At 40.9% G+C, this 6,819-nt stretch overlaps 1 pseudogene; it reads left to right on the top strand.

Moving 5' to 3' along the window:
* The first annotated feature begins 578 nt into the window (after positions 1 to 578).
* Positions 579 to 6,344, top strand: LOC124867717 (annotated as a pseudogene).
* The last annotated feature ends 475 nt before the right edge of the window (positions 6,345 to 6,819 follow it).

Genomic DNA, 6,819 nt, shown 5'->3' with positions numbered 1-6,819 from the left:
AAAACCACTAAATGTCACTGCCAATGTTTAATCAGCTGCTCCATCAATCGGTAGGGGAACTTTTACCTTATTTTGACAGATAAATCAATCTTGCACGAAATAAACACAAACGCTTCTCTTATTTATATATATATATATATATATATGTGAAAATTTATTGAATCCATATAGCCCTGATATAATTACTATTCCGGTCCAAAAACCTTGCCCTAACTAACAAGCATTATCAACACAAAGGGGATAAAAATGACTACCCAACAATAATAATGAAAGGAAATATATGCGCATTGAGTGTCTATGAAGATCAAAGCAGCAGTTTTATGGACAAATTTCCAATTTGGAATTTTATCTTGGAAAGAGAAGCCTTCCTTGTGTGCTGATTGCCTCAAATGAACAAAGGGTCATAAAACTCTGAGGCGGTGTCGGCTGGAGATTTTCCACTCAGTGAAAAAACTCCAGTAATAGAACTGGGACAAAGTAGTGGTCAGGCCACGAGGTTCAGACCGCGGTTTTTTTGAATGGAAAAACTTTAAAAGTCCTTTTATCTCCTGGCTGATTTGGGATCAACCGGACAAAACATGACCTTGCTGATCGCATCCGTGCTCTGCAATTTGGCACCACTTGCACGGCAAATCAAAACAGCTCAGCATAAAACACTTCAATCAGTTATGCATGCAACAAGTTGATACCTTGGATTAACTACTGATGATTCTAAATCACCTTAACTATGCCTCACCCTGCCCAGACCTCTAAATGCACCTTCCGATTTAATATAAAAAGAACTAAATAACTTTGACATTGACCTCTTCTCTTTCCAGTTGAGAAAAACGAGGGGGGGATCACGCGTCCGTGATCAACTCAAAATAAAACAAAACTGTAAATTTCTCGTCCGTCCAAAACGGGGAAAATATGAAGAACCGTTTAGTCGACTGAAGTCAACTATGAAGAAGAAAGTAAAGGCTGTTAATAGTTAAAGTTTTTAACATTAACACAGATTGCACATGTCATGCAAAAGTGTGTCAAAATAGAACAGAATGCTGGACTTCAGACACGGTAGTTAGCAGTGATGGTTCAAAGAGAGCAATGGTCAAGGACCAGACACCATTGATACAGTATGTTACAGTCATATTCAATAAATTAGAATATTATTAAAGAGTCAATTATTATACAGTAACTTATTTCACGAAGATAACCCCCTTATATAGATTAATTACACACAGACCGATGCTTTCAAGCCTTATTTCTGTTAATTATGATGATTTTCCACCTCCAGCTAATAAAAACATGACATTTAAGAACAGAATATAATATCAGACCAAAAACGTACATTTGTAATACAGAAATGTGGGCTAAAATGTATGTTTAATACCTGCATAAAGGTTGTTATTTTTAAAAGGTCCTTTTAATCTGACAAATGAGCCTCATCTGAACCCATTCTAATTTACTGAATATAACTCTAATTAAAACAATAACAGAGGTGTGTTACCTGCCTTTATGTTTCATGCTTCAGAAAGGAGGATGCCTGACACACAATTTATGGATGGTGCTGAATATAGATCAGCATAGAGTTCATCTCTATGCTTCCTGTGTGCTTAATTTATAAAGGCAAAAATCTGCACACAACATGAGATGATGTGATTTATGAAAGACCAGAGAGAGCCTGTATTTGCAATTGTATTGAAGGCTAGTCTCTGCTTGTAAGAAGAAGAAGCCTTGTAAGTGTCTTTCTTGTGCCAAAACACATCCTTTAGATTTAAAATGATGTAACATTTTGTTACTTAATTCTAACATTTTAGGTCATCAGTAAAACAGATAAACTTTTCTTTACAAAACATAGATCTGATGTTTTGAGGAACCAGGAAAACCTTTCCCCCACAATCCTAGATAGGCCCTTTGGTATGTGACTGAGTCAAAAGGCGTTGCATATATAGAGATCCGATATGGGTCAGAAAGTTTTTCATGGGTGCTTAAATGTGTTTTAAAGTGCTTCGTATACATTTGAAACAGATTAAAAACATAAATGTAAACCACATAGTATGAACTGGAAAGTGATTTATCTCTTTCAAATTCTAACATTCTGTCATGAAGTCCTAGTATTCTATAGATATATGCTAAATAAGGACCATCACACAAAATAGAGATCCAACTATATTGTCCTTGACCTACACACCTTAAGAGAATAGATTGGGATTAAGGTAAACTTAAAAAAAAGATCCTTTATTGTAAAGGCAAAAATTATCCTGCTAAGCTCTTCGTGTTTTCTAAATATGTTTTTCTAATGTGATATCCAAGTTTCCGTCTGTATTTCATACGCATCATTTATCCCTAGAATAATACCGTGCCCTGGACCCTGCACTAATCCAACTCTCCCAGACAGCATCTATATGCAGCAACACCAGAAAGATCACATCACTCCACCACTGTTTACACTGCTGCCAGTTTTCCTGCTTCAATTTCTTGACAACCAAACCACCCTGTTGAGTTCAAGCCCCATCTTATCGATACATTGTCACCGCTACCACCATGCTCTCTACAGTTCTCCCTCCAATTCCCCCCATGGTATTAATATGCTGTATTAATAAACCTCACGCCCACGCATGGAGACACCAAATACCGTTCATGTCCTAGCTGCATTTGTTTTTTACAAGTACTCCTGTCTGAACTTTATGTGAATACAGTCTAAGGTTTTGTAAGGCAAGCATAATGAAGCTGTAACTTCATTAATTAGTTTAGTAAAGGTTAGTGAAGGTACCCCAGGGACTGAAGGAGAAAATAGTTTATGTGCAATTCGCATATTGACAAAACACAAATATCATAAAGACTAAATGTCAGAAAGGTGGACCAAAAAATAATGTGGAAGTAATACGAAAATATGATTGGAGAGGGAAAAGTCAGATGAAAAATTACAAGGTGAGAAAAATTGGGAGTGGGAGTGTACTACCAGCATTTGCTCAGCAAACACAGCACAGAAGATGATGGGTTTTAGCAAAATAGAAGTGAAGGCAAAGAGAAAGAAAGGGAGATATGAATTAGAGGGAGCCTGAGAAAACAATACAGGACAAGTGAACGGGAAGAGGAACATGTTTAGGGACAGAATGGGAATTTTATCTGTGAGGAGACTCACAGAGTCAGTACGGCAGACTTGTTGAACTGGCCTAATTTATGCAGAGGCACGGGTACCTGACAAACACCTCTGATATGGAGCATTAACACACACATGTGCACACATGCACACACACACACACACACACACACACACATGCATACTTTATTCATTCATTGTACACCCACCTTTGTGATGTGTGTAATAAAGTACACACTACGAGCTGTAACATCTCAAGCAAGAGCAGATGTTTATTCATGACAGCACAGGGGGTGAACACCAGGATATACTGCTTACAGTATTTTCACTCTCACATTGTAGGTGTTTATGTACAAATACATTAGATCAGAAGGCAGTGACACAATTTACTGCATTTGTTCATATGCACATACACAGTAATCATTTTGAGTTATCCTTAAAGTAATAAAAACACTTTGAATAATGGCATTTGGCTCAGATAAGGCTATGTGATGACAAGGCCTGCCCTCTTTGGACATGACCTTTTGAAATATTCAACTATCTTTTCTCCAGATCATCACTAGTCCAGTCAAAGCACATTGCTTGCTGTGCAGGTGGAGTACCGAGTTTCTTGGGGCTCCTCTGGAACCTCTGGAGATCATTGTGCAAAGAAGGATTCTTCATAAAATGAAGAACATTATAGAGAACCCTGAGCATCCTCTTCATGAGACTGTTGTACAACAACAGAGTGTCTTCCGTCAGAGGCTTCTTCAGATCTGCTGTAAGACAGACCACTACAGGAGATCCTTCCTGCCCACAGCCATCAGCATCTACAACAGCTCTTTGAAGAATCCTGCATAATATAAGCTGCAACAACATTTAATTTCCCTTTGGGATTAATAAAGTATATTTCAATTGAATTGAATTGTGTCTAAAACATTTTGTCTGATTGCTTATAAAACAATATGGTATATTCCTTCTTGTTTTACTAATTGAAATATTTAACACATTTTCATTTATTTCCTAAATAGTTTAAAAGTCAAATATTAATAATGATTGTGTCACAGCATGAATGTGAATCTTGTGTGATATTCAATGATTATCAATTTTATGCTTAAATTTGGTTGCATATCAGTACAGTGTCAGTCCTGAGGTAATTAACGATAATCTTAAATAATCTGTGTATTTTAGAAGGACTTCTTGATACCTTAATGCAACAGTTGTAAAATGAATGAGGGGTTCTAAAATGAACCCCATCATTCTACACAGGTCAAATCATAGAGAATACCTAAGAATATGCGCAGCTCATTTGGAGGAAACTTGACTGGTTTGATTCACTGTCAAGGCTTTTAAATCATTGACAATGCTGCAGTAACGGGTTCCTTATATCTGGGCCCAGAAATAGAGAAACAAAGAAACTGTTGTGGCTTGTAGTGCTTGTGGTCAGCACCGTGCATGCCGATGATGACGACAAGAAGGACAGCGAGGGGACTGTGATTGGAATCGACCTGGGGACAACCTACTCATGTGAATAAGCGTGTGGAGATCAATGCCAATGACCAGGGTAACCTCATCACTCCTTCATATGTGGCCTTCACCAGTGACGGCAAGTGTCTGATTGGTGATGCTGCTAAGAATCAGCTGACCTCTAACCCGGAGAACACAGTTTTTGATGCCAAGGGGCTGATCGGTCCCACATGGGGCGACTCCTCTGTGCAACAGGACATCAAATACCTGCCATTCAATGTTCTTGAGAAGAAGAGTAAGCCCCACATCCAGGTTGACATTGGTGGTGGCCAGATCAAAACTATTGTCCATGAGGAGATCTCTGCTATGGTGCTGGCAAAGATGAAGGGGACTGCTGAGACTTACCTTGGCAAGAAGGTCACACTTGCTGTAGTCACTGTTCCTGCCCACTTTAATGATGCTCAGCGCCAGGCCACTAAGGATGCTGGGACCACTGCTGGTTTGAATGTCATGAGAATCATCAATGAGCCAACTGCTGCTGCCATTGGTTATGGGTTGGATAAGAGAGATGGTGAGAAGAACATCCTTGTGTTCGATCTGGGTGGCGGCACCTTTGACGTCTCTTCTGACCATCGACAATGGTGTGTTTGAAGTGGTAGCCACCAACAGTGACACCCACCTGGGAGGTGAGGACTTTGACCAGCGTGTTATGGAGCACTTCATTAAGCTGTACAAGAAGAAGACTGGCAAAGACAACCGCGCTGTGTAGAAGCTCCGTCGTGAGGTCGAGAAGGCAAAGAGGGCTCTTTCTGCCCAGCACCAGGCTCGTATTGAGATCAAGTCCCTCTTTGAGGGAGAAGACTTCTGAGACCCTGACCCGTGCCAAGTTTGAAGAGCTGAACATGGATTTGTTCCGCGCTACAATAAGGCCTGCCTGTACAGAAAGTCCTGGAAGATTCAGACCTGAAGAAGTCTGACACTGATGAGATTGTGCTTGTTGGAGGCTCCACTTGTATCCCTAAAATCCAGCAGCTGGTGAAGGAGTTCTTCAATGGCAAAGAACCATCCAGAGGCATCAATCCAGATGACACTGTGGCATGCGGAGCTTGTTTCCAGACTGGAGTGCTTTCTGGAGAAGAGGACACTGGAGAAGTGGTCCTGCTGGATGTCTGCCCCCTCACCCTTGTTATTGAGACTGTTGGAGGAGTCATGACCAAACTGATCCCAAGGAACACTGTGGTGCCCACAAAGAAGTCTCAAATCTTCTCTACAGCCTCAGATAACCAGCCTACTGTCACAATTAAAGTTTATGAATGTGAGCGTCCTCTGACAAAACACAACCATCTGCTGGGCACTTTCGACCTGACTGGCATCCCTCCTGCCCCTCGTGGAGTTCCCCAGATTAAAGTCACCTTTGAAATTGACGTCAGTGGCATTCTACGTGTCATGGCTGAAGACAAGGGAACAGGCAACAAGAACAAGATCAACATCACAATCGATCATAATCACCTGACACCCGAAGATATTGAGCAAATGGTGAACAATGCCGAGCTATGCCTACTCGCTGAAGAACCAGATCGGTGACAAGGAGAAGCTTGGAGGCAAACTGTCAGATGAGGACAAGGAGGCCATTGAGAAAGCTGTAGAGGAGAAGATTGAGTGGATGGAGTCCCACCAAGATGCTGATCTGGAAGACTTCCAGCCCAAGAAGAAGGAGCTTGAGGAAGTGGTTCAGCCTATTATCAGCTAGCTCTACGGTAGTGCAGGTGGACTTCCACCAGAGGGTGCTGACGAGCAAGAGAAGGATGAGTTGTAGGCGGGCTTGAAGTCTGGTTGCCCCTTTCCTTTTTAGGTGGCATCATCATGAACATGGAACTGATGGGACTCAGTAGTGAGAGGAGTGGCAGGGAAGGGGGACGATAAAAAGCAACCATACTGAATGAGGCTTACTGCTGCTTTGTCAGGCAGTCTTGATGGAGTTTTGTGAAGGGGAGGGTCTTATTTGGGTGGGTGGGCAGTTATTGGAGGGTACACTTAGGAGGGTGTCTGTGGGATCAATGGATCTGTTTACAGGCAAAACTCAGTTTATTGTAGTTCTGGAAAGACACTGAAATAAGTGTTTGATACAAATTAATAAAAAATAAATAAAAAAAGAAGGACTTCTTGATACATTAATGTAACAGTTGTAAAATGAATGAGGGCTTCTAAAATGAACCCACATGAGGCCCAAAGGATGCATCTGATTGGTCCTTCCTGTCCACCTGATGTGTCAACCTCAGAAGAAGAGAGAA

The sequence above is a fragment of the Girardinichthys multiradiatus genome, chromosome 5, assembly GCF_021462225.1.
Source record: "Girardinichthys multiradiatus isolate DD_20200921_A chromosome 5, DD_fGirMul_XY1, whole genome shotgun sequence".
In the NCBI taxonomy this organism is placed as follows: Eukaryota; Metazoa; Chordata; class Actinopteri; order Cyprinodontiformes; family Goodeidae; genus Girardinichthys; species Girardinichthys multiradiatus.
This window is presented reverse-complemented; position numbering and strand designations above follow the sequence as displayed.